This window comes from Phocoena phocoena, chromosome 10 (genome assembly GCF_963924675.1).
Source record: "Phocoena phocoena chromosome 10, mPhoPho1.1, whole genome shotgun sequence".
Taxonomy (NCBI): domain Eukaryota; kingdom Metazoa; phylum Chordata; class Mammalia; order Artiodactyla; family Phocoenidae; genus Phocoena; species Phocoena phocoena.
In genome coordinates, this window is record NC_089228.1 from 42,016,617 (window position 1) to 42,043,242 (window position 26,626).

The following is a 26,626-nucleotide window of genomic DNA, read 5'->3' on the forward strand; positions in this document are numbered from 1 at the left end:
TCCTCCATCTTTATTTGCATGACCTTGACACTTCTGAAGAGTTCCAGTCAGGTATTTTGTAGAATGTCCCTCCTGATTTAATTCATGATTTGTATATGGGGCAGACATGCCACAGAATTGAAGGCAGAGCCCTTCTTGGTGCATTTTTTTTAAAGGAATAGGAAATGCATGAACATGTTTGTAAGGGGGTGGAGATGGTAAAGTCAAAGGAGGAATCAGTGTCGGACATAGAAGGAATAACTGAAAGAGGGAAGCCTGAAAAAGTGAGAGGGGGCAGGATGCCCAGTTCCCAGAGGTGGACTTTCACATTTTACTCTCTGTATTAAAACACTGAAGTTTTTAACAACAGACATGTATTACTTTTGTGATTAAAAAATGAAAAATACTTGTTTTTTTAAACTCTAGGCTCAATCTTGTTTCAGAAATTATACTACCTTTTCCCCCCATATTGTAAGAGGCTTCTATAGCATGGAGACTTGAAAATTTTACTTTCCTTCCAACGTATTTACTCATGTTTACTCCTTTAAGAGCCGGCATTCGATCTTTAGCCTGAACTACTGCATACCTCCCATCCCTGTGTCTCCCCCTCCAGCTTCCCGGCATCCTTCTCTGCGTGCTTCTTCTGCCTTGGTTTTCACTATAAGAGCATAAGAGCCAGGCCCTGCATCAGGAAATGGGTGGACAAGGATGAAGAAAACACGCTTCTCTGACCTCAGGGAGACTCTCATCTTCAAATTGCTTCTCTAGTTCTCTCTGCCTGGGTGCCCCTGCCTTTCCTCCCACCTGTGTGCCTTTCATATTATGGTGTCTGATCCTCCAAGTTTCTCTTCTTCTTCTTCTTCTTCTTCTTCTCCTTATCCTTCTTCGTCCACCTCCGCCTCTCCCTGCTGCTTCCTCTTCTCCCCCCCCAACCCCTCCCTCTCTCACTGTTTCTTCTCTTCCCAACCACCTTATCAGTTGGTCTCTTTCTGGTCCCTCCCACGCCACGTCCTCACCCCCTTCCCACCTCGCCTTGCCCCACCTACTCTGTTGGACCCTACCAAGGTTTAGACATTCTGGATTCATTCAAGTACTATTTAAAAAATTGTAATGACCAATTTCCTGAGTTCTTTGCAGACTCCCTTAACAGCTTTGAGTTTTATTTGAATCACTGAAACTTTACTTCTCTACCCTTTGTTCATTTTCCTTACCTCTTGCACCTTGCTCTGCACTCTCTTTGATTAATACAAAAGCCTGTGTGTCAGGAATTTCCAGGAATAGGAGTCTCCATTTCTTCATTCATTTCTTCCCTTAGTGTAAAAACAAGCTTTTTCCCTGCTTACCTCACTAGGTAAAGCAAACTCACTAGAAATGACCTCGAGGTACAAGAGTAATAAATAATTCCAACTTGACATTTATTTCCATGCTTTTGCGACCTTTCAAAAAAATAAGTACTGAGGCAGCCATGTAAATTCTTATCTGAGCTGTCACATTTCAGACATTGATTCAGATCTTCTGGGAACAACTTGCAGTTTTCCATTATGAAGGCCAACCCCAAGATTCTTGCTACTGTATGGCCTGTTTTTCAATAAAAATGCCCCAGCTGTGATAATCAAGCCACTGAAGGTGTAGATAGGCTTATCATCTATGATTTTTCCCCTTACCTACTCCTCCCCGTTTTCTGATCAATGCTTCTGGACTTCCCTTTAAAAAGCCACCCCTCACTCCAACTCTGAGCCATTTAGTCTTGTGAACTTGACTCCACCCTTCATACCCCAGGTCTGAGGTCTGGCTTAATCCGGTCCAGTTATTCCATCCCCTGACCACAAAGACGGTTGAGGCAGGCACATTATCTAAGCTGGACTAACTAGTTGAAAGCATAGGACTTCTGCTGGGAACACTAGAACCCAGATTCTTTTTGCTGCTGTGTGGAAAGAAAAATCTCAGTAATTGCAGCAGCCATCCCAGAACGAGATGGATGAGTCTGCTAAGAATGAAGGCAGAAGGCTAAGAGAGGAATTGGGTCCTGGTGCTACAGAAGGATCTGCCAGATCAAGCCCGACCTGAAGCCAGCTGTCTCAGAATCCTCTTCCAAACTAGGTCTCAACTTTTGCACTTCTGTGTCTATCTTTGCATGGCCCAATCATAGCAAGAATCCTACTAAGTCAGTTTAGCCAGACTCCCCCTGCCCGGGGTTCCTCTTCCTCCACCAACCCCCAAGTGATGTCTGATCACCCTGGCCTGCCTTCAGCAAGCATCCTGTTAGGTTGGCTTAGCCAGACTCTCCCCTTACCCTTGATGTTTCCTATTGGTAATTTTCCATCCACTGACCCTCACTCTGCTCCTTGGCTATAAATTCCCACTTTTCTTTGTTATATTCAGAGCTAAGCCTAATCTTTCTCCCCTACTGCAAAACCCCATTGCAGTAGTCCCTACACCTATAGTAAAAGTCTCCCGGAATAAAGTCTGCCTCACTATTTTAACTAGTGTCATGGATAATTTTTTCTTTAATAGTTCTTGCTGACCTGAAAGTTAAGCCTAGCACTGGTGGGTCAAAAGACTCATAATGATCTTTGCAAAGCCAGTGTCCAAGAGATCAGGAATCAAGAAAATGGGAGTAGATGCCTTTCTGAAGAGCAGTCTTGGCCTTGAGTGGCCTGGAGCAAAATCAGTACATATTTTCCTAGGTGCCTGATATAAAAGAGTACCCATTTTTGGCATCCCTTCCAGGATACAAAGTTTGCTGAAAGTGACCTCTTTTGTTGACTTTTAAAATTTTATGTCTCCCCCACCCTGCTGCCATGCCTTGCGGTTCTTGAGTGTGTAGGAAAAAACCCACTTGGAGTGACTCACACCACAATTATCCTTGGACACAGAGACAGACCTTGGGATTAAGCTTTTGAACTGTTCATTACAGGGGAGAAAAAAATCCTTTCCACTGCTGCAAATCTCCTTAGGCTTTGTGATTACTTCTAGAAAAAGATAATCCTATTTGAAGAAATACTGAATGTATAAAACAGTACTGAGTGACATTTGACCTGAAGATATTCAGAATTTGTTATTTTTAGTCTAAGAGTGGGTTATGGGTTATTTATATTTATTTGCAAATGTATAAAATGTATCTTGTCCATCTTTTGGTGATATCTGCAATTTCAATAAATAAATGTTAGTAAGATCTTATAGGTCCTATATCCCTGCCATTAATTTGGTGTTTAGTCAGACCATCTCTGGCATCTCTTGTATTCTTGTAGAGGTAATTAGCCCTTGAATTTATGTGTATATGTCTTCTCTTCCCAAGTACACAATAAATTAATTAAGTCAATGATCACACTCCTCTGATCCTTGATCAGCAGCATAGTTTTGTACACAGAGGACAGCAAGTTGTGTGTCAGTCCCAACAATCTAGTTTACTGTGTTACAGTCCAAACTGTACAGCAGATAAATAGAGAAAGCACAGGCCTCAGTTTCCTACTCTGCCCAATCTGTGAGATGTAGGAGTCGTGTATGGAAAGAATTTAACAAGTGCCAGGCATGCAGAGGGAGTGTAGGAAGTGGTGGGCTGGTATTAGCAGTAACAATGATGTAACTGCCCCGTAATGTCCTGCAGTGGCTGGAAGGACTTGCCGGCATACCCTTAACCTGACAGTGGCTTCCCAGTGGCTGGTGACGAACACACCCCAAGTAGAGAGGATGGCGCCAAATAGTCTGTGCTTTTCCTACTCATCCCCTTGCAGAACAACCAGACTGTCTGAGGAGCACCCTGGAGTTCCTTCTTTCTAGTCTCTTCTCTTTTCTCTCCCTCCTCACTCCCTGCGGTCCTTATTACCCATCACGTCCCTCCTCCTCACCCACAGAATTTCCAGATCTTTAAGACAAACCAGGCTTTCTCTTCCTAATGTTGGTTGTTTTTCATAGCAGTTCATGTTCTTATGCTGAATGACCTCCTTCCCACCAGGGTAGAAGATGAAAAGAATAAAGGGGGAAAAGGGACCGAAAATCCTGCATAGCCAAACAATAACAACGATAAAATCATCACCGTCATCACTGTCACCATCATCATCATCATCTGAATTCTCTACCTGGAGCCCAGAGCGAAAGGAGGGAAAGAGGGGGATGGAAGAAAGAGGAGCTGCACTGTGTTCAAGTACTTGACCACGGGAGGAGAAAGAAGAGAAAAAAGGGAAACATCTATCTATGAAACAGAAACAGACTCTCAGACATAGAGAACAGACTTGTGGTTGCCAAGGGGGAGAGGGGTGGGGGTGGGATGGAGTGGGAGTTTGGGGTTAGCATATGCAAACTATTACATATAAAATGGATAAACAACAAGGTCCTACTGTATAGCACAGGGAACTATATTCAATATCCTGAGATGAACCATAATGAAAAAGAATATAAAAAATAATGTATATATATGTATAACTGAATCACTTTGCTGGACAGCAGAAATTAATACATTGTAAATCAACTATACTTCAATTTTAAAAATCTAAAAAAAAAAGGAAAGGAAGAGGAGCGAGAACAGGAAGAAGAGGAAGACAAGAAAGAGAAAGAGGAGAAGTTGGAGGAAGGAGAGAATGAGGAGGAGATTGAGGAGAAGTACATGGAAGAGGAAGTGGGAGCCTTGGGATGGGGCAGGCAATACGATACTATCCCTGGCTCTTGGCCCAGGGTAGCGATGCCATTCTAGAGTCTGCAAAGGGTTGAAAACAGGAGATGACACCTCAGTGCAGTTTATGAGTCAACTGAACTATTCTGCAGCCATTTAAATCTGGACACCCTGTCCCCAAAAAGAGGAGAAGGATGCTGAAAGCCTTCAATTACAGAACCCTTGTTACAGGCCCGGTACTGTGCCAAGCTGGGTGGTGGCAAGCAAGCTGTTTCTCCTCTCTAGTCTTTAGGCTCTTCATCTGTAAAGAGACAGAGGTGGTGCCTACCTCATAGATTTGTTGTAAGGATTGAGAGAGAGAATGCATATAAAGTGGTTAATGGCAGTCCCTTAGGGGCAGCGGTGCTGCTTCTTACAGGAAGTGTGCGTGGGACAGGTAGGGAAACCTTTCCAGTGTGTAGATCGCATAAAGGTGTAGGCCACTTAGTGCTGATAAATTGCAAAGAGGTATATATTCAATCCTCTTCTTTTGGTTCAGTCCCCACATCATCTCCAAGGTATGAAACAGGGACATTGTCCAGGTTAGTTAAACCTCTGTTCTCAAACATGTACATGCATATGAATCACCCAAGGATCAGAAAGTCTGGGGTGTGCCTGAGGTTCTGCATTTCTAGCAGGCTCCCAGGAGATGCCGATACTGCCAGCCCATGTACTGCACTGTAAGCGGTAAAGAGCTAACCAATAGCTTTGGTGTGACAGTGTCAGTTGAAACATGAAAGCAATGCAGAAAACAGACAAGATACATGACCACAGATTTACTTCCTAATACTTATTCTCTTAATTGGGGGAGCAAACTCTCATCTGAATGAGTGGGAAGGAAGGAAGGAAAGAAGGAAGGAAGGAAGGAAGGAAGGAAGGAAGGAAGGAAGGAAGGAAGGAAGGAAGGGAGATGAAATGAAAATGAATTACTTCTAAGGCCATACAGTAAAAGACAGTAAGAGTTAACAGAATTTTGCCAAATAGAGATTGGTCCTATTGAACTTACTTGAATAAACACAACTAAATCATTTGAAATCAACCAACTGTTCATCAAATGGAAGCTGCCAAAGTACTTGGAAAAGATATTTTTTTGAGTGTTTAACATCTCTCCACCTGAGTCTTGTTTACATATTAAATTTGCTCAGCAGCTCCAAAGGCAAAGACCAATCCCTATCAAAATAACCATATTTCCTTCTGAATTGAACTAATCACATATGAACAATTCAATTCAACTCATCAAACAACATCTGAACATCCTGTACGTACTGAGCGCCACCTTCGGTCCTGGAGAGGAAGAGAAAAAAGGCACTGAACACACGCTCTCAGGAGCTCAGGGTGTAATGGTGGACACAGACAGTGGAGCCCTGCCATCATCTATGATGCTGGTCAGCACAGGGACTGCAGCACACGGAGGAGGGACACATCTCTCAGCCTGGAGAGGAAGGAGAGTGCACAGTGGGTAGGGATAAGTCAGGAAAGGCATCCTGGAGGAGGTGATTTGAGCTCTGTCCTGCTTGTGTGAGTGGAAAACAGCTCCGGGATGTTCATTCTTCAAGTCCCCAACATGGGACCTAGGAAGATGGATAGGCCTCTGTCCTCCCTAGTCATGAATTGCTGGCTGGCGAGTCTTCAGTTCCTTGGCTTCTTTGCCACCCCATACCCTACCCACCACCACAGCCAATAGGGGGCAGAGACAGTGGTCCTGAGCAAAAAGAATCTCCAGGTATTACACTAATGTATGCAGTAGCATCTCATTAGCATCTTTGCCAGCAGAAAGCACATAAATAATTCATCGGTTCTGCTCTAGAATATCTGATAGAGTGGTCCAAACTCCCTCGCAGAAAGGGGAAGCCTCAGGAGCTGGGGGAGGGCTCTGATGGAGCAGCAGCTCTCAGGCTGGAAAGTCTTCACTCGTGGACCCACAGTGCGGCTCTGATGGAAGAGAACAAAGCGATGCATCGCTTTCCTTTTACCCAAGAAGGAGACCCCTTTTCTCCTATAAATGAGACCCTCTAAAAGAGTGGAAGCCGACCAGGGTGACCCACTTACAAAACAGAATAAAGATTCACTGTCAGGAAGCTCGCAATAACCCCAGATCAGCCCTTTCCAAGGCTCCACATGTGCTATACAGAAACTGATCCACAGCCTAATTAGAAGTTCTGCAACACAGAGACCTTTTAAGCATTGTTTGATAAATAGTTTTCCCAAACATAATTGACCATGGAAACATTTTTTTAAATAGCTGAGGACTTATTAACATTCATCAAAAACTAGTATTCCATAGATGGCAGAGTTGCAGTTAGAGTCAAAGACCTCAAGATCTGCTGCGGAATTCCTTCTCGTGGATTTCCCTGGTGGTCCAGTGGTAAAGAATCCACCTTACAAGGCAGGGGATGCGGGTTCAATTTCTGGTCAGTGAACTAAGATCCCACATGCCGTGGGGCAACTAAGCCTACGTGCCACAACTACTGAGCTCGCACGCCTCAACTAGAGCCCGCGTGCCGCAAATTACAGAGCCCACGCGCCCTGGAGCCTGTGCGCCACAACTAGAGAAGAGAAAAAACCCTCACGCCACAACTAGAGAGAAGCCCTCACACCACAGTGAAGAGCCCACGTGCTGCAACAAAAGATCCTGCATGCCTCAGCGAGGATCCTGCGTGCTGCAACTAAGACACGACACAGCCAAAAATTAAATAAATAAATAATAAATCTTAAAAAGAATTCCTTCTTGCTCAGGGGAGGTCAGTCTTTGTTCTATTCAGACCTTCTACTGATTGGATGAAGCCCACCCCATTATGGAGGGCAATCTAATGTATTCGAAGTCCACTGATTTAAACGTTACTCTCATCTGAAAAACACCTTCAGAGAAACATCCAGAATAATGTTTGACCAAACATCCGGGCATCCGGGCACTGACACACAACATGAACCATCACACAGCCCTATTTAGTGTCATGTCACTCTATGCACCATCAGCTAAGCTTGACTGGAGCTGAAGGACCAAACCTTCCCAGCTGGCTCACTCCCATGGCTGGCAAGTTAGCGCTGCCTATGGGCTGGGAGCTCAGCTGGGCTGTTGGGAGAAAGGTGCAGGGCCAGGTTTCTCTCTATATGAGCTTCTCCATGGGGCCGACTTGGCTTCCTCCAGCAGGATGGAGGTGTTCTAGGTCTTATTACAACCCACCCTCTGCTCAAGTTATTTACATTTAGCCCACATGCAAAATATACTAACCCCCCCCACCCCCAAGTCTCATCCCTTTACCACATCTGGCTTGAGGATCAGAAGCTTATCATTGACATAAGGTTCAGGTGTGGATGAAGCTTGAGTTCAAAGAGACAGCCACAAAACATTCCGCCCACTGAGAAGGCAGTGTATGTGCCCTCCCCTGAATCTGGGGACAGGGACCTCTGGTGATTATGCTGACAAATGGCAGATGGCAAAGTGACGCTGTGCTGGTTTCCAGGCCTGGGCCTTAAAAGACTGGTGCTTTCTGCTTTCTGTCTCTTGGAACACTTGCTCTGGACCCTGAGCTGCCATGAAATCCAATTACCCTGAGACCATCCTGCTGGAGAGGCCATGGTAGAGGTTCCAGTCAACAGCCTTCCAACCACCCTGACAAGGCTCCAGCCATGTGAGTGAAGCCATCTTGGACCCTCCAGACCAGCCCGGACACCAGCTTGAGTAGCCCTGAGTAACTGTGGTGGACACCATAGGGATAGATCTGCCCAGATTCCTGACCCACAAAATCATGTAATAAAATTGTTGTTGTTTTAAGCCATAGCAAGAGATAACAGGAACAAACAGTATTTGACATCTTTTAGGTCACTAGTTGGTTTTAAACTCTTGGTTTTATGTTTAATAGCAGAAACCTCCTTTCCAATAACCTCTCACATGGAACCCTAATATGTAAAAAGATCCAAGGAGCTACTTTGCTAAAAGTAAAACTCCCTCAACCTTCGTATCCCCATGGCTAAAGCACCTCTGAAAAAGGTACTCCTTGTTTTACAAAGACTATACTCAAGGTCCAAGGCTTAAATGGCTTGCTTTACGTCAGTAGTTCTCAAAGTGTGGTTCCTGGACCAGCAGCATCAATATCTTCTGGAAACTTGTCAGAAATACAAATTCCCAAGCCACGTCCCAGATCTACCAAATCAGAAACTCTGGGGTGGGGCTCAGCCTTCTGTGTTTTAACAAGCCCTCCAGGAGATTCTGATACACGATAGAGTTTGGGAACCACTGCCCTGTATCACAGAGTGAGGTAATTACCCAGCAAAACCTTGACTTGATCTGACCTGGGTTTGAATCCTGGACATTTCTCAGTTTTGTGACCGTAGGCGAGTTACTGTCTCAGCCTCAGTTTCCCTACCTGAAAAGAGAAGAGAGTAATAACTACTGTTGATAACCTCTTCCATTCTTTCTCTCTCCTCTGATGGTCCCAACCCTTCTGGGTGATGGAAAAGGAGAAAGGGCTCTAAGTCCCAGGTTAATGTGGTGACTCTGAGCCCTGCCGGTAGAGTGGGTGGCTGCCATTCCCTGAACCTGGGTTCTGGAGTTTCCTTCTAAGCAACCTTGACTAATCTGAAGAGCCAGGGAAGCAAGGAGGATATGCAACCAGTGAGATTTAATTTAAATTGAATGGCTTCACTAAAACTTCTGAGAGGAGCTTCAGGTGTCTCTAGCACATGAGTTCAAGTCCATCCCTGTACAGGAAACCCCATCTCTCCCTCTAGTCCTCATGCCTCTGTCTGAAACACCAGCCCAAGAGCCCTCTGCCCCTCCTGGACTCCTCCCCAGACCTCCCTGCAAGATGAAGCAAGCCAGACCACAGCTGGTTCTGCCTCTAATGACTATTTTCTACATTTGCCTGTTTTCCCTTCTTTCTCATCATTATGTCAATACCAGAAGGAGAAGGTTGTCAGGGCAACCTAGAGTGGAGGCGAGAAGTTCATCCTTGACCAAGACCTTAAGTCTGCTTGGTTAAACACCCACTGAGTTCTTGGCTGCTCTCTGTTTTCTGGAAGCAAGAATGTAAAAATTCAACATTTTCTGCTTTTCTCCTCTTTTCTCTCCCTCTAATCATCTTAATCTCTCTCTTCTTCTCTCAAGTCAGCCTGACCTGTGTACATTCTCCAGAATTTACTAGCTTTAACTCCTTCTGTTTCTACTAACTAAACTTGATACTCTTTTCTACCTGAATCAATACATTGAGACCCTCCAGTACCCTGTCTGATGGGTACTGCACACAGCACCCCACCTCATATCCTGGCGGGGGAGGGATTAGATGTGGTCCAGCACCGGGAGGGCTGGGGGCATGTGGCAGACACATGGATGTTGGGCTGGTGGTATTACTGTTTTAGTAATCCCTGTCTCCCTGGCTGGCATTCTCTCCATTATAAAACTAGAATGTCAGTGCTCAGAGCTGCCACAATTGTGTTATGATAGCATTTAAAATGAAAGAATGGAGAGAAACATACCTGAATACAGACAGTGATTAAGTCTAAGAGATGAGATAATTTTTATACTTTTCTGTATTTCCTGATTTTTTATAATGAGCATACATTACTTTTCTAACTTTCTTTTTGAAATAATTATATATTTACAAGAAATTGCAAAAATAGTACAGAGAAGTCTCATGTACCCTCCACCCAGGCATATATAACTTTTATAATAAAAAATTAAAACTAAAAATAATTTCTCCTATACACACAGGAGCCAGCTTGAGGGTTCCCAATGGCCAAATCTGAGATAATTTGAGCGATAAATAACCATAGTAATGGATTATAAACCATAGGGAAAAAAATCCATGAGTCCATACTGTTATAAATAAATTCCTGAATAAGTAAATAAGAAGGAGAAGGGATAATTCTTCTTTAAAGTAAAATTCCGATTAATAAATGTAGAATGAATGATAGAGATAGGAAATCAGGAATAGGCAAACAACATGGAATAATTGTTGTCCAAAGGCATTATCAATGGATGCCAAATCAATGGGTAAAAGAACGAAAAAAGAAGATATTTGCAGAGTTTCAAAGTAGCTCAAGATAATTATTAATTACAAAGGCAAAAATAGAAACTGTGCAGATACCTACCACCTTAACCAAGTGATGAAAGTCAACAGCACCAGTAATAAGACATGTTGATATCACGTATCCCTTATATGATTCATAATATCACTTCTGGTGCTTTTGTCCAAAATGCATTACCTCAATCTAATCACGAGAAAATCTCAGACAAACCCAAATTGAGGGACATTCTACAAAATGCATACTCAGTACTCTTCAGAAGTGGCAAGGTCATAAAAGACAAGGCAAGACTGAGAAACTGTCCCAGATTAAAGGAGACATGACAATTAAATGTAATGTGGGATCCTGTGTGGAGTCTGAACTATAAAAGGAGATTGGTGGGAAAACTAATGAGCATATCATTAGCATTCTTGGTTGTAAGCAACATAAACCAACATGATTTGTTGGAAAACCATCAGTGTGGGGAGGAGGAGGCCAGATTTGAACCTAGGCATACTGGCTCCATAAGTCCAGCTCCTAACCACTTCATTTTGCTTCCTTTTGACAAATAAGCCTTTACCGAGACTTTGTGTTCCAGGCACTGGAGATATAAAATTAAACAAAGAATTGGTCTCTGAACTCAATTATTGCCAACCATGTTGGCATCCCCAGTCCTGAGCATAGTGCCAGACTCCTGGCAGATGCTTAATAACTGGGAATCAAATGAATCAATGAACCAACGTGGTAGTGGCCCCCAAGGTGGCCCCCAATAATCCCCACTTCCTAATGTTGACTCTTTAGGTAGTCCCCTCCTGTACTGAATAGCGTCGTCCTGTGGGACCAATATAATATAGTGGAAGTGATGGTGTGCGATTTCTGAGGCTAGCTCATGAAAGACACTGTGGCTTCAACTTCCTTTTGTAGGATCACTTGCTGTGGGGCAGCCACATCACAGACACTCAAGCAGTCCAGGTTTACATGGCAAGAAACTAAAACCTCTTGCTAAGAGCCATGTGAGGGAACCATATTGGATGCAGATCCCTGAGTCCTGGTCAAGCTTTCAGATGACTGCAGCCCTGGCTGGCATCCTGACTTCAACATCATGAGAGACCTTGAGCCAAAACCACTCAGCTAAACTGTTCCTAAATTCCTGACCCACCAAAACTGTGTGATAATAGTTATTATTGTTTTAGGTAGCTAAGTATTGGGGCAGTTTATTGCCCAGCAATAAATAAGAAATACAGTCAGTGAATGAAGGAAATGTCAGACCTATTCTTTCCCTGCTGTGTCTTGTGCTTATTAGCATAGCATTGTCATAACATTTGATTGTTTACAAGCCTGTATCACCTGATGCCCTGAGGACAGAGATAGTCCATGGTCTCTGGGTCCCCAGTGTCTGGTGCCATACCTGACATATGGCAAGTGCTCAATAAGTATTTGCCGAATGGATGAGTGCCAAGAGACAAATGGAGTCCTAAACCCATCTTTATCCAGAGTTCTCTAGCAGTCCTAAAAGTATTACTGCTGGGAAGGAAGAAAAGGGATAGAGTTTTATTGAGAACACTGAAGTCAGTAGGGTTCTTTTCTCCTGATTTCCAATCATCAATGTATTCCAAAAGTTTTGAATTTGAAACAGAAACAGAAGTATTTAGTAAGGAGATCAATGCCTTCCCTCCACTCACTTGGGTTGAGGAATGACACCTCCCTCTATGCCACAAAGGTATAAAATGACCCTTCTTAGGTCACCTCAGTGGGCCAGCTTGTCACTGTTTTGCAAATAACACAATATATAGAAATCGATTATATATAAAATTTAAACTTTTCCCTCTACTTGGAAAGCAGCCATTAAAAATTATGAGAACGGGGCTTCCCTGGTGGCGCAGTGGTTGAGAGTCCGCCTGCCGATGCAGGGGACGCGGGTTCGTGCCCCGGTCTGGGAGGATCCCACATGCCGCGGAGCGGCTGGGCCCGTGAGCCATGGCCGCTGAGCCTGCGCGTCCGGAGCCTGTCCTCCGCAACGGGAGAGGCCACGACAGTGAGAGGCCCGCGTAACGCATAAAAAAAAAAAAAAAAAAAAAAATTATGAGAACGAAGATAACCTATGGAATGGGAGAAAATATTTGCAAATGATGTGACCAACAGGGATTGATTTCCAAAATATACAAACAGTTCATATAGTTCAATATCAAAAAAACCAAACAGCCCAATCAAAAAATGGGCAGAAGACCTAAATAGATATTTCTCCATAGAAGACATACAGAAGGCCAAAAGGCACATGAAAAGATGCTCAACATCACTAATCATTAGAGAAATGCAAATCAAAACTACAGTGAAGTATCACCTCACACCAGTCAGGATGGCCATCATCAAAAAGTCTACAAATAATAAACGCTGGAGAGGATGTGGGGAAAAAGGAATCCTCCTACACTGTTGGTGGGAATGTAAATTGGTGCAGCCACTATGGAGAACAGTATGGAGGTTCCTTAAAAAGCTAAAAATAAAGTTACCATATGATCCAACAATCCTATTCCTGAACAAATATCCAGAAAAGATGAAAACTCTAATTCCAAAAGATAATGCACCCCAATGTTCAGAGCAGCACTATTTATAATAGCCAAGACATGAAGCAACCAAAATGTCCATTAACAATTGAATGGTTAAAAAGGATGTGGTACATGTATACAATGGACTCTTGCTCAGCTATAAAAAAAGAACGAATTAATGCCATTTGCAGCAACATGGATGGACCTAGAGATGATCATACTAAGTAAAGTAAGTCAGACAGAGAAAGACAAATACTATATGACATCACTTATATAGAGAATCTAAAATGTAATATAAATGAACTTACTTACAAAACAAACAGACTCACAGACATAGAAAACAAACTTACAGGTGCCAAAGGGGAAGTGGGGGACGGATAAATTAGGAATTTGTGATTAAAAGATACACACTACAATATATAAAATAGATGAACAACAAGGACCTACTGTATAGCATAGGGAACTACACTCAATATCTTGTAATAACCTGTAATGGAAAATAACCTGAAAAAGAATATATATATATGTATGTATAATTGAATCGCTTTGTTGTACACCTGAAACATTGTAAATCAACTATATTTCAATTAAAAATTTTTGAGAACTATTGATCGATATGGAAAATATATAAAGTTCAGTGGGGAAAGCAAGGATAAAATTAGGTGGGCATCGCCAAGACTGTATTGGGCACCTCTTCAGATCTGCTTGGCCCTGCCTCTCTCTTAGTCCTGCCCACGCTGGGGTGACCAGTTCTGGGTCAACTCCGGCCAGCTTCTCACAGCTGCAACCTGACATTATGTGTCCCATGCTTATGCTGCTCACCCTGGGGCTTCTCTGTCAATGCCATCGCCTGGGACTTAGGGGAAACCCACTCAGCACCCATGCAAGGGCACCTCAGAAATGTGGGTGACTTACCCCATGGGGAAAGCCTTTGACCGACGGGGGTTGGGAGCCAATGGAAAATGCTTCTCTCTTTCTCCCCCCACCCATGCAAGGTCTTCCTATGACTCCTCAGATGATCTTGGATCCAGCACCCAGGTGCACTCAGCTGTGGCCAGTTCCATAACACATTCTTGCCAGCTTCGCTCCCCATTTCTCATTCCTCCTCCCTGAAATCATGCTCCTCAGTGAAATATTTGCACAGAAACCTTTGTCTCAGACTCTGCTTTCTGGGGAACCAAGCCAAGACAAGCATCACAACGTTCAAATAAAATGTATTTATAGGGACAGAGACTGCAAGGAAAAAGCACCAATATGATGGTATTGCTTGTGTTAGAGTTGGGAGGAGGGGATTATGAGTGGTTTTTTTATTTTCCCTATTTTAAACTTTTTCTTTTTTCTTTTTTTTTGGCCGCGTGGCACGGCTTGCAGATCTTAATTCCCCAGCCAGGGATCGAACCTGGACCACAGCAGCGAAAGCGCTGGGTCCTAACCACTGGACAGCCAGGGAATTCCCCTAAACTTTTTCTTAAACGATGCATTACTTTTGTACACTTAAAAAAACATTTCCATTTTGGAAAAGAAAAAAAACAAAAAGAAGACGTGTTTAATAAAACCAAAAAAAGTGTTTATTATATTAAAATGTTAAACAGCCTATTAAATTGTTTTTAGAATATAATCACACAACTATGTAAAACAGATTTAAAATATTAAAAATTGTAGGGCTTCCCTGGTGGCGCAGTGGTTGAGAGTCGGCCTGCCGATGCAGGGGACATGGGTTCGTGCCCTGGTCCGGGAGGGTCCCACGTGCCGCGGAGCAGCTGGTCCCGTGGGCCATGGCTGCTGGGCCTGCGCGTCTGGAGCCCGTGCTCCGCAATGGGACCACAACAGTGAGAGGCCCACATACCGCAAAAAAAAAAAAAAAAAAATTAAAAATTGTAAGTAAATGACAAAAAAATCATTTCTGTTTTGAAAGTCACTGTTGGAAATGGTATTGAACTAGACAGAAAACTGACAGGATGTCATTTGGAGACCTCTGCTCAGATGCTAATTGTCTTCCTTAACGGGCAGGGGCAAGGAAGAGGTGCTGGGAAGGCTTCCTCCTCTGTGAGGGGAATAGAGGGACTGGAGTTAATTGGCCAGAGCAATGCTAAGGAGAACCTGTCCTCTCTACCCTGCTGGTTGCTGAGCTTGACATGGAGTGTTTTTTAGCATTTTGACCAGCTGCAATTTTGGCATTTTCTTCTACTTAAAACATCTCTATTAATATTGACATATTTAAACATCCCAGGAACCTTTGAAGCTCTTCTTTGGGAAAAGCTCTTCAGCTCTTATGGAGTCTCCTCATTCCACCTAGTCATTGGCCAAGGTTAGGGCTGGGGTCTCTGGGGGAATGAGGTAGGAGATAGGGGTTCTGGTGGGAGACAACCTAGGGGTTCTTATGGGTAGGAACAATCATGACAGCATCTTTTGGGGAGGAAAAAAGCACTGGATCCTGGAGGAAGCCAGGGTTGATGGAAGAAGGTCTGGAGCAGGGTAGGGTGGGGCAATGTCCCCTTTGGGCTATTCTGGAGTCTTAACAGCCCTCCATTTGAGACTGGTCTTGGTAGGTGACACAGTTGAGGCTGTCAATTCCAGTCAAAGAAGGGTGGTAGAAATCTGGAAATTTCAAGTTCCAAATCCCTTCCTCCTTTTTTTTTTTTTTTTTTTTTTTTTGCCATGCCACTTGGCTCGCTGGATCTCAGATCCCCAACAGGGGATTAAACCTGGGCCAAGGCAGTGAAAGCCCAGAATCCTAACCACTAGGCCACCAGGGAACTCCCTGCCTGCATTTTCCAGCAATGTTTCCAAAGTCACCTAAATGTGTTGGTTTTGCTTTTTATGCATTGATGTGGGAATTACCCCAGAGAATCCCTGGTATTCCAGAAAGCCAGATGACAGGGCTTGGGATAGCCTGTTGGGTACTCTCTGGGCTTCTCGTCACTTCAGGGGGGTCAGCCAGATCCCCTAGATAGTAAAATGTCAGCTTTAGAACATAGTCCCCAAGGGCCCAGCTTGTGCCTACAGCAACCCCTCCCCCCTCCAGGCCTTTAGAGTCTTTAAATGCACTTTCACAGCACCCTGGAGGTGGCTGGGATATCGATCCACATTATCACTCCCATTTTACAGAGGAAGAAACTGAGGCCAGAAGAAGTCAAGGGATTAGAAACACAGTAATAGGTGCTAGAGCTCAAACCTGCCAACCCCTTTGGCCCCCACATTTAGTAGTCTTTTCGTTATACCCGCAGTCCAACAGTTCTCAAACTTTTCCATCTCAGAACCCATTTATACTCTTAAAAATTAGTGAAGACCCCAAAGAGCTTTTGTAAGCTCGTTGAGGGCAGGGATCAGCTTTCTCAGTTTTGTGTGCCCATCCCCTCCCCACAGAATTCACACACAGTAGGCGGTCAATTCTCATGACAGGACGAGAAAGAGAAGATGAAAGGAAAATGGAAGGAAAGACAACCCCAGGTCCAACCTGACTGTGGTGTTACCTACCCCACCATCACACCAGCTCGTCCTCTGGATGTCCCTGCCATAAACACTGCCCCTTCACGACTGTTCCACAGAGACCGACAGTTAGAGCCTGCAGGCCAGGAGGAGCTGCAGACATCAGCTGCGAATCATCAACATAGAACAGGCAACGTTCATGAGCACATACTGTATGCCAGGCACTGTTCTATCACTTTACGGGGATGGTTTATTTTTTCTTTTTCTTTTTGTAGTACGCGGGCCTCTCACTGCCGCGGCGGCCTCTCCCGTTGCGGAGCACAGGCTCCAGGCACGCAGGCTCAGCGGCCATGGCTCACGGGCCCAGCCGCTCCATGGCATGTGGGATCCTCCCGGACCGGGGCACGAACCCGTGTCCCCTGCATCGGCAGGCCGACTCTCAACCACTGAGCCACCAGGGAAGCCCTACGGGGATGGTATTTAACCCTATTTCTCAGCTGCTATTATTTTTACAGATGAGGGAAACAAAGGCACAGAGAAGTTAACCTGTCCACAGTTACAAAATGAGTAAATGGAGGATCCAGGGTCTGCTCCAGATTCTGCTGGCTTAACCACTCCTCAATGCTGCCTCTCATAGTGGGAAAGAGTAATCTGGAAGGGGCTGCCACAAGACAGGAGCACCTAAAGGGAGATGATGAGGCCTCAGCGAGAAAAAACAGCCAAGGAAGCAGCCCCCAGACCACACTCACCCCTGCAATCACATATAAATATACCCAATTCCATGGCGTGCAAGTAAATGTTTAACAACCAGCTCTCTGGAGTGGCAGGGATCGATTTGTAAGCATTTGCTCATTTCCATGGTGTAAACATTCTCCCACCATGGCTGATTTCAAGAGACCAGTAGTTTACCATCAGTTTACAAAATTCCTGAATATTTAACCATTGGCTCTTGTGAGCATGTATGGTCCAGCTCTGGCACACCACCGTACAAGCCAGCCCCGCAGCACTGATTTGGACCCTAGATACCCAGCAACACATAGCACGCTACCTGAACGACTGCCACGAGATGGACTATCAATGGCATTACACAGATGGCTACATAGCGGCTCAGAACACATAAATAATTTTCTCAGGGCCACAGAGCTAGAAAGAAACCGAGCAGGGACTCAGATTCAAGTCTCCAGACCCACACTGTCCAGGGCAGCAGCCATGAGCCACACGTGACTATTGAACACTTGACGTGGGGCTGGTCCAAACTGAGATATTGCTGTAAGTGTAAAATACACACCAGATTTTGAAGACTTCATAAGAGAAAAAAGACCATAAGATACCCCATTTATATATTTTTATATTGAATGTATGTTGAAATGATAATTTTGGATATGCTGGGTTAAATAAAATATATTTTGGAAATAGATTTTCTTTTCTTTTTTTCTAATGTAGCTACTAGAAAATTGAAAGTTAATATCTAACTCACATTCTATTTTTATTAACATGACTACACTCCTGGTCTAGAGCTCTGCCTGCAAAGCACCAGGCATTTCCCATATCCGGGGATACCCAAATCCCTATAGGTCCCTGTGTAAGCGAGCAAACGCACGCACACACACACACACACACACACACACACACACAACCCGCTTGTGCAGGACAACTTACACTCTGCCGCCCCCACCCCCAACACTCACCACTCGTCCCACAGAGCCACTCAGGGAAACAGGACCCGGGGCCACAAAGACACACAACCCCCAAGACCAGCCACAGAGCACCTGCCTGAGGACATCATCCGCCCCCCGCCCCCCACCACACTGGACTTAAGGGAAAACGCTGTTCTAGAACATCGGCTGGGGGTGCCTCCCACCCACTTATCAGCAGCTCACTGTCTGGCTGAGTGGCAGACATGTGGCAGATGGCACCTCTACCTGTAGCATCAGTCTCTTTGAGGGGGTTCTTCTGAGAGAAGGATGTTTGCCTTGGTGCTGAAACATTACTGCCTATGAATTTGAGCTGCAGGGCAGGCCCTTGAGTAATGAGAGCAATGGCTGAGGTGTCCAAGATGAAGGTGGCTTCTATTTGGACCCGGCTTTTCCCAAGCTATCTTCTTCCTGAATTTTCTGGCTTGAATTTTTCCTGATAGCGGGCGCCCAGGACAGAGGGTGTCATATCAGAAGCCCACCGCTGCCTGCTTCTCAGTGAATTTGCACACCCTTGTGCCTGTGTGTGAGGAAAGCAGGAAGATCAACACATTTTCTATGAGGCTCCTCTCTACCTCACCCACGAGCACACTTGTTCAGCACGCTGCTGGCTGTGCTCTGGCCTCACCACACTGGCTCACTAATTTTTAGGGCAATTTCCAAGTTTGCAGTCGTTGAGCCTCTCCAAAGGGTTTTGTTTTTCCTCCCTTAAGCAGAAAACAGCAGACCTCTGGCCCAGGTGACATTAATCCCACAATCACACGGAGGTAACTATCCAAAGGCAGACTTTAGATTCCATAAAAAGTCAGGGCCACAGCCCCCAGGCCAGCCCAGCAAGACTCGGCTTCCAGAGGTCTCCGCGGCCCCTGGCATCCATCACAACAACCAGTCAGGGCTTATAAAGGCTCATCATGAAAAGCAGGTAGGCTCTGGAGATGTAGCCTTCCTGCTCTTAATTGCTTAATTAGGTGGAATATAGCCTGCTGGATTCAAATCAGATGAGCTTCTGCATACACAGCTGACTACAGAAGGCTCAGGGCTGGGGGGGTGGGGTGGGGCAAGGCAACATGGAAGATTCTAGAACCTGTCTTACCATGGGATGAGGCCTAGGTTAGAAGGGAGGTGAGGCTCTTGTCTCTCACTGCCATCAGTTAGTTTTGACACCTGGACACACAGATGTCCCTCTAGGCCTTGGTTCCTTCCTCAGTAAAGTAAGATGGTGGTGAGTCGGCCTCCCTCAGTCTCTGCAATATCAGGGCTGCAAGTAGCAGAAAACCGCAGTTCAAACCGGATTGTCATTTGTTATTTCACACAAAAGGCAGAAGAGAGTGCGCCTGAGGCAAGGTACAATCAGCAGCTCAATGCCATCTAAGACCCAGGTTCCTTCTCTGCAAGGTAGCTGTGGCCCCTCCAGGTGTACTTCCCAACTCCTGCGGTGAGAAGGCAAGAGGGCCTGTCTCGCCTCCTGGAGAGAAGGAAGCCTTTCCCAAAGGCTCCTCCCAGAGACCTCCCCTCACATCTCATTGGAGGAACTTCATCACATGCCCACTCCTGAGCCAATCAGTGGTAAGGAATATTGGACAACCTGGATTGGTTCTGTTAATAAGGTGGAAGGTGGGGAATGGATGGTAAATGGGCAACCTACAGTGTCTGCTACAGATACCACTTACATTTAAATGGAAAACAGAACAGGTCTGGTCTTGTCCCCTTCCCACCTGACCCCCTCCTGCCTTCCTCCATTTCTCTTGTCTTCCTTTTCATTCCTTTTTTTTTTGGCTGCCCCACATGCAAGTTGCAGGATCTTAGTTCCCTGACAATGAACTGAACCCAGGCCATGGCAGTGAAAGTGTGAATTCCTAACCACTGGACTGCCAGGGAATTCCCTTTTTTATCCTTTTAATCTCTATTCCAGTTATAACTGGAGGGAATATAAACCAAATCAAACTGGATTAATACTTTAAAAAATATATATTGGCTCATATAACTGAAAAGTTCAAGAGGAGATTGACACAGCTTGATCCAGGGGTTTCAGTGGTATCATCAAGGAGGGCTGGACCTTTCCTCCTCTTCGTTGCCAGCTCTGTGCCAGCTTATTTCTCAGGCCAGCTCCTTCTCTCTGTCCCTTTGTTAGCTGATATTGCCTTTGGCAACTCAAAGCTTCCACAGTCCCCAGCTCAAGGCTCTGGAAGGACAATGTTCCAGTTAATAGGAACCATCATCCAGTTAATAGATATTGCTATATTAAAAAGTCACTCCAAAGCTTAGTGGTATAAAACAACTGTTTCTTATGCTTATGGAGTCTATGGACCAAGGATTCAGACAGGGCAAGGCAGGGTTGGCTGTTCTCTGCTCCACTATGTCTGGGGTCTCAGCTGGTATCTTAGTGTGCTTGGATTACCATAACAAGATACCATAGATTGGGTAACTTAAACAACAGAAATTTATTTTCCTACAGTCTGGAGGCTGCAAGTCCAAAATCAGGGTACTGGCACAGTCAGGTTCTGGTCCAGGTTTCTTCCTGGTTTGCAGACAGCTGCCTTCTATGTGATCAGAAGGTCTTTTCTTAGCACGTGCTTGCGACAGCTCTCTGGTGTCTCTTCTTGTGAGGGCACTAGTCCCATCATGAGGCCACCACCTTCATGACCTCATCTGACACTAATGACCTCCCAAAGGCCCCATCTCCAAATACCATCACATTAGGGATTAGGGCTTCAACATATGAATTTGGGGGGATAACATTCAATCCATAACAGCTGGTGAGACTCAAATGGCTGGGAGCTGGTATCATCTAAGTGCTTTTTCACTCCATGTCTAGCACAAGGGGTGGGATGACTCAAATGACTAAGGGCTCATATTCCCTCCCCTCCCCTCCCCTCCCCTCCCCTTCCCTCCTTCCTCTCCTCTCCTCTATTCTACTGTCTGGTAGTTCAAGGCTGTAAGAGCAAGTGTTTCAACAAACAAGACAGAAGTCACATGTCAACTAGTGTTACTTACATCGTATTCTGTGCTCCAAGCAGTTAAGATCCTGCCCAAATTCAAGGGGAAAGTCATGGGCTACAATTCTAAGGCAGGAGTATCACAGAATTTGTGGCCATGACTTAAAACCACCACAAGGGTTCCCTCTCTCTCCCAGAGAGCTTATGATCCCAGGAGAGGTGACTGATTGGTCCTGCTGGTGTCCCAGGGCCACCTCTGGTCCAATCACCATCAGCACATGGATATGGTGTCTGTCCTAAGTGGCCAGTCTTGGGTATAAGCTCCAATTTGTGCCATTTGATGGACATGTGACCTTGGAGGGAGAGGGCTTAGCTGACGAGTACTTGTAGGCCAGCAGGAACCTTTGAGTTCATGGCTAGAGTCTACTATCCTTAAAATGATGAAATGTATAGATTCTTTTCCACCATTTCACATTGGTAAAAATAGAGAAAGAAGGATAGCTAAAGGCAAGTAACAAATAACATTAAAAGTGTGCCCAGGCAGGCCCCTGCTGAGGCCCTGGTTCCACCTCTGCTACCCTTCCCTGCCTTTCTGCTCGTTTGCACCTGAGCCAGCCTTCAAGGTACAGCTACAGCTAACCCACTTCTGATACCACCCCTGATCGACACAGACTATGGAAGTTTCCTCCTTCCCCGAGTGAATGCACTACACATCATCGTCCATCCCTGGTCTCTGCCTTTATCTTCTCCATCCCGTCTCTCCCAGAGCCCACCTGCAAACTTGGCATCTCCACCCTCGGCAAGGATTCTCCCCCGAAACAGGAGGAGTTTAAGGAATTCCCGGGATTCTGTATTAAGTTACTTTGGTTGCCAGTCCAGCTCTGATAACTGGGTTCCTAACTTGTGCCCCACAATAATGACATCCAACATTTCCAAGCTCTGTCTACGTGCTTTACGTGTGTGTTCCCATTTCATAGTAAAAACAATTCTAGCACTGTTTTCCCATTTTACAGAGGCAGCAGAAGCACAGAGAAGGTAAGTAACCTGCGCCCCTTCAAAGGAGAGAACATAGATTCTACCTCTTGACGTGGAGGTGGCAAACTTTGGAAGGCCGTGTGGCATCCACTTTTAGAAAATACGATCTACCACACCATGCTCTCCTTCTTAAAAATTGCTTTTTATTTTCAAATAATTGTGAAGATTTGCAAAGATGGTACAGAAAATTCTGTGTGCTCTTCCCCTAGGTCCCTCTGTTGTTAACATCTTACATAACCATGAGTCATTTATCATGGCACATACAGTCACTAGGTCTCCATGGCTTCCTCTGATCTGGGCAGCTTCTCTCTCTTTCATTATCTTTCACAACAATGTTACTTTGGCAGAGGACTGGCTCAGGCATACACTCTCATTTTGATAAACACACAAATCTCACATCCTGCTTTAATGATGTATAAAATTTAAAAAGTAAAATTTCACAACCACAAAGTCGCTATCATATTGCATGCTTTCTCCACTATATATGACCATATAGAGATTGTGATTTTGTCACCCTAGGGATGTGGACCCTCTTTCTTATATGGAAAACTATTCGTTGGCTGATCTGAGCCTCGCTTTCCACATTTGATAATAAATGAGGGGGTGGGGTGGGCTAGAGGATCTCCAAGCTCTGCCCAGCTCTAAAAGTTGATCCCACAAAATCAATTACGTGAACTTAAAATAGATTTTTCAATCCTCAATTCTTAGTCAAATTTCTACATTGATTTTAAGGTAATTAAAGAATATTAAATAAGTTTCTTATAAAGCCTGAGACCTAAATTTTCCCTGTCTCTGGGCGTTCTTCTCACTCTCCCTTCACCCCACCAGACTCAAGGCTCGGGGAGGGCAGGGTGGACCTCAGGATTCATCATGCCCCAGCACTCAGCTGAGCAGCCAGCCTCAGTCAGCACTCAGGACATTCGATGGATGAATGAAATCACTTGCAGATGGACGGCCCCATTTGCCTCCTTGTTGCTCTGTTTCTGTTACGAGTTCACTAACTTCTATAACACGTACATTTTTTTTTTTTTTCCTCCCAAATTACACATTCAAGTCCTCCAGGGCGGCAGCCTGGGGTACTATTCCCTTTATCCCTCCCATACTGTGCCCACTGTATCTACCTCGGAGGGTAGTCGATGAATATTGTGGGCATCAGCACAACCGGGTCTGGGCGCATCTGAGTGAAAGAATTTTTCATTCAACAAATATTTACTGGACACCTAATATATGACAGGGCTTTTCTAGGTACTAAGGAATATTCTCTTGGGGATAGGATGGCCAATCCCTTGGATAAGATGACATTTGAGCAGGGCTCTGAAAACTTCCCACCCACTGATGGCTAAATGTATCGGAAAGATAAAATGAGGTATAAATCATACTAAGGCAAAGTGTCTGCATTAAAAAATCAACAACAGAATACTTTATTCCTGATGAAATACAGGATAGGTTTTGCTTCATTTTGCTGCAAGGTCTTGGGTTATTTTGTTTTGTTTTTCACTCAAGTGGCCCATCAGGAAGAAAAGTCTGGGGGCAATGACAGCCTAGAAATGCAATAAAGGTAGAATGGGGTGTTTGGGTTTAGATTCCATCTACTTTAGAGCAAGACAATTAGGCCCAGCATTTGGAGGTGGGGCTTGGAGGCTCACTGTAGTGCCAACTTTGATTTGAGTAGCTCACCCTGCCCTGCCCTCCTTGAAACTGAAGGATGCCATTTGGAAGTCACTGGACAGTAAGAGACGCCCCAGTTCTTCTAGAAACCTTACCCTCTTCCAGTTCTACACCCCCTGGTCAAATCACCTGTCAACGACACCCTGAAACTGCTGACCCTCCCTTGGTTTCCGGGCACGTAGGGACACCATACTTCTGAATTCTCCATCCTGGAGAGACTCTCATTTCTCTTGTCTCTCTCTTTTAAAGAAAGAAACCCATTTCCTTTCAAATGGGATCCAACAGTTTAAGAAGAAAAAATCTATTGAACTTTGTTTTTTCCTCTGGTCTCTTGGTAAGGCGGATTTGGGTTTTGATTCTGTCAAAACGAGAAATTTGCCTTGTTCTGTAAAATCAGAGATTGGAAGCGTTTCTCTTTTCTTTTTCTTTCTTTCCTTTTTTAAGCCCTCAGGGGCACGGACTGACAAAGGAGCTGCATCTGACTCTGGACACCTCAAACACAGCCAGCGGTGCTCCATCGCCCAGGAGCCCATCCTTGGGTGCTGGGTTTCAGCGCCATATCGTACCGCAAATGCCAGGAGGCGCCACTCACATCCTCATCCATGATGGGGCAACGTTGTGCCTGACAGATAAGAGGAAGCTCCCTCTTGATGAGGCACTGCCACTCCAAAGGCCTAGGTTGTTTAATGGAAGGAACCAGCAGAGATCCTGCCTCTAAACTGCCTTGTGACCTTGAGCAGGTCACTGAGCATCTCCGACCTGTGTCTCAACTGTAAAATATGAGGATTTAACAGGTGAGTTTTTTGTGACATAGTGGTCCTTTTTCGACTGATGCTGACACAGCAAAAGGCCACTATGCTCAGAGTCCCGTATTAACCAAACTCAGTTGACCCTGAGTCAACTGAGGGTAAAACAAAGTATTTCTCCCCAAGTCCAAGAAGCACGAAGCTTTTCTTTTTCCTGTTTTGTTGTTTTTTTTTTTGGCGGGGGGGAGGGTGGCAGTACCTACAAAAATGACATTTTGCAGTTTAAATAGAAAGAATGAGGAAATGAAAGAGAGTCCTGGAGGCAGGTCAGGGGTGAAAGATACATTTTCAAACATAGCAAAGGTGACCGATGGTTGCTTTGCAAAGGTGACCTTTGTCAAAGGTGACAGTTGTTTGCTTGCTGGTATCTTCTTGGGGAACCCCATCTTGCCCTCTGGAGATGCTCTGGTGGGACAGGCAGTCAAGGTTCCCTGCCTACTGAGACATGGGGCCAGCAAGCGTCCCAGGCTAGTCCAGTAACTCTGCTTCCCAGGAAGATGGATAGTGGACCCAGTGCCAAGCCCAGGGGTCCAGCGGGAAGGGCTCCACTCAGGGCACTGCTGCCCTGAAGAGGCTCTCCATTCCTTCCTGCTGTCTACATGCTCCTGTCTTCCCGAGACCCAGATGTTCAACTTTGTCTTCAATTTGGTGTCACCCCATGCCCTTCCACTAAATTCCAACTTTCATCTAAGCTAGTCAGAGTCAGATTCTGTTGCCTGCAACCAGGAACTCTCGATCTAATGGACATTTTATTTCTCCTCTCCTTCTTCCAAACTTTTCTGAAAACACAAAGAAGGAAGGAAGGGAGGGAGGGAGGGAGACATCAGTGTTTTTAAAATGTGTTATAGCCACAGAGCCCTTTTTCTCTAATTAGATCTAATGTGGACTCTACCTAAGACAGATAAAAGCAGAGCTCCTTGTCCTCCTCCTACCTGTTCTGATTCAGCTTCCCCAGATCTGCTTCCTCAGAATCCAGAAATCTCAGCCACCATTTCCTCTGTTAGTACCTACCTGTGAGAAGTTAAGGTTCCTTGGGGAGAGGGGCCAAGGAGAGAGAGGTAGTAACAGCAGCATTCCTGGAACACCACCTGTGCTCTAGGCACAGCCGGGAGCTTCATACATGCTGTTCTAGTTACTATAACAAGCCTGTACAGTGGGTTCTGTTCTGTTATTATCATTTGCAGAGGAAACTCAGGAGATCCAGCAATTGGCTGGAAGGCACATAGATACAAGTGACAGAGCTGAGATGTGAACCCCGGTCTCTTGTGACCTAACACAGGCAGATGGTCCCCCACTTGGCACTGTTATGGGGTATACAGTATGCCTCTCTCACACCTGCATGTCCATACCACCAGCAGTTCCTGCCCCCAGAGCCTTTGCCTTACTCAAACGCTTCTATCAATGGAAGTGTCAAATAAAATTCAATAAAGTATTGAACAATGACTATATGAAAGGAGTACAGTTTAAAGGTTAAGAATACAGGCTCTGGCATCAGATGGGCCTGGGTGAATCCCAACTTTACTGCTCACCGGCTCTGTGATGTTGAGCAAGCCACAGGACCTCTCTGTGCCTCATTTTCCTCACCTGGAAAATAGGAGATAATAATATTTCCTATTGTGATAAGCAGAATAATGGCCCCAAAGATGTCCATATACTAATTCCCTAATCCCTGGAACCTGTGAATATGTTACATTATTTGGGAAAAGAGAAGTAAGGTTGCTAATCACCTGGACTTTAAAATAAAGAGATTATTTTGGATTATCTGGGTGAGGCCAGTGTAATCACAAGGATTCTTACATGTGAAAGAGGGAGGCAGGAGAGTCAATGTCACAGTAATGAGATGTGAGAAAGACTTGCTGGCTTTGAAGATGGAAGGGGACCAAGG